Genomic DNA, 2,451 nt, shown 5'->3' with positions numbered 1-2,451 from the left:
TGAAAATGGCTCACTAGTGTCATTGGATTAATTTAAAGTTCGATTAATTATTTAGCTTCAGGTGAAAGAAATAAATTAGCTAAAAAGAAAAACTATATTGGAATAAAAGATTAGAAATAAACGTACACACATGCATAACTTCCACAGAAATACATCAAATTACATAACAAGATTACCAATCTAATGGATTATCCATAGACTAACAACTTTTTATTCAAACATTGTTTGCTCCAAACAAGGATACCAATCTAATGGATTATCCATAGAGCAACAACTTTTTATTCGAACATTTTCTACTCTAGCTGAATAGCAACAAATCAAGGTACAATTTTTTATATCTCGAGTTCAAGGCCAGATCCATTTAATTTCATCAAAGTAATTTGATTGAGGCGATCTTTCATCTCAGTGGTGAAGTTGTTCTTCCCGGACAGCACCAAGCCTCAAAGATGCACTAGCCGGAATCGCCGACGAAGGTTCCACACCATTCTTGTTCACCTCCAAGTTCTTGAGCCTCTCCAAGCTACACCTCCACAACAGCTTATCAATCTCCTCCTCATTAACAAACGGCCTTCCCAGAAATGAGGCCAGCCTTTTCAACTCTCCTTTTGGGTCACTTTTAAGATTTTCATACTTCAAGAATAGTATCTTGTGAGGCAACTTTGAGCTCTCCATCCAATACCCTAACACAAGATCAAAGAAAGGACCAAAATGGTGGACCCCATTACAGAAGCCCTCAAATGCCTTCTCCAATGGAAATGGCCCTTGTTCGGGTGCCCTTAAGGAGTTAAAAAAATGCCACATGGACGCCAAAAGTGTCCTCAGGGTTTCGGGTGATGTAAGCAATTTTACATCCAGAATTCTTAATTGAATCTGGTAAGGCACTGTAAGGCAAGTGAATATGAAATTGTCTAGGAGATGACATACCTGAGAGATTAGGTGATGGATTGTTTTGTGTGTAAACGTGTGCCTCCAATGTACTTATACATAAGAAGGTTATGGTTTTGGTAAGAGGGTCGTCTTCTTCTACATCATTAGCGCCGGTTTGACGACGTTGCATGATTGAGAAACAAAGAGTTTTGAGCCAATTTGTGCCTGTTTTGATAGAGGACGCCAATATGACGTCGTCATTTCGTGCTTCAAAGTGTGAATGCATGGTTTTTGCAGCTTCGAAGTGAGGTGGTGAATACCAAAAACCTTCCCATTGATAGAAATCCAGATCATCCCAAAAACATTGTTTAGGAAGTTGATCTAGTAAGGGTATTAGAGACTGAGAGGAGTGATTGAGCAATGCTTTTGTGTTTTCCATGTTACAGTCTATGTTGTTGAGTGAATCCATTTAAATATACACTTGGAAGGGGCCATTTACGGCACATGAACAGTGGAAACCGACAAAGTTGTTATATATCTATCATACATCTCTTTCATAGAAATCTTTGCGAATCTAGAACGGATTAATAACAAATTATAGGAAGCCGTGGATTCAATAATAAAAAATGCCACAAAAGATGGCCTACCTCCAACTTCTACTTCTAAAGGAAGAATCCCTTTAGTGCTAGTAGAGCCTCCGTTGAAACCACAAATTCCTACATCAGTAGGAATAACATCTTCCATACTTTTGCCGAGTTTCTTCAATGTGTTTGATGGAATAACATTCAGAATCGAGCCATTGTCTACCAAGACTCGATTAATAGGTTGACCTTCTACCCATACCTTAACATATAAAGGCCTGAGTTGTTGAGTCATTACTAACAAAGGTTTTTCAAAAACTACTTTCTCTGCCGATTCTGAAGAAAGAATTGATAATTTCTGAATCGGCCGAGTTTCTTTTTCCTTGGCTTTACTTTTATCTTCTGTTTCTCCTTTATTTCCAATACTTGCATTCGACGCCGACAAGCCTGAAACATCGCTGGTAATACAAATGCCATATTATATGACATCTCATCTCGGAAACTGCCAAAATGAATTTTGAACTCATTCTTCCGTCTGGACCATGTTGGCTGATGCTCCTTATCCTGTTGGTTTTTATCTATCGTACTGACTTGCTCAGTAAACTCTTCTGTGCCCACCTTTTCAGCTTTCCTTTTTTCTTCAGCCTTCCTCCTCTGTTCCCTACATTTCTGAGATCGAGTTAGGCCTCCATTATGATATTGTTGAGCTTTAAGGAATTTTGGATGATTAACTCGAGTCCATCTATCTTTAGCTGAGTCTGTCCTTGGTTTCACAGTTCGCACTTTATATGAATCGGCTCCTTTTTGTACCCAAATTTCTAACTGAACTAGCGACTGCCTCTTAAAACTGGGATGCCGATTTTGGGGATGAAATCGGCTAGATACATATACTTTCCGAGTTTGCTTTCCCGTCGTCAGATGACTACGGCTGGGACCACCTTGCCGAGGCTCTTCCCCAGGCTTCAATGGGAAAATAAGCCTCTCAAGAATTTCTTTCTTCTTT

At 39.2% G+C, this 2,451-nt stretch overlaps 1 pseudogene; it reads right to left on the bottom strand.

Moving 5' to 3' along the window:
- Window positions 1-332: 332 nt before the first annotated feature.
- On the bottom strand, window positions 333-1,306 carry LOC132314230 (cytosolic sulfotransferase 15-like; annotated as a pseudogene).
- Between the last annotated feature and the right edge of the window lie 1,145 nt (window positions 1,307-2,451).

The sequence above is a fragment of the Cornus florida genome, unplaced genomic scaffold (genome assembly GCF_030987335.1).
Source record: "Cornus florida cultivar Cherokee Brave unplaced genomic scaffold, ASM3098733v1 CherokeeBrave_3.0.0_Hap2_Chr06, whole genome shotgun sequence".
Lineage (NCBI taxonomy): Eukaryota > Viridiplantae > Streptophyta > Magnoliopsida > Cornales > Cornaceae > Cornus > Cornus florida.
The sequence above is the reverse complement of the archived record's forward strand: the minus strand, read 5'-3'. Positions and strand labels throughout refer to the sequence as shown.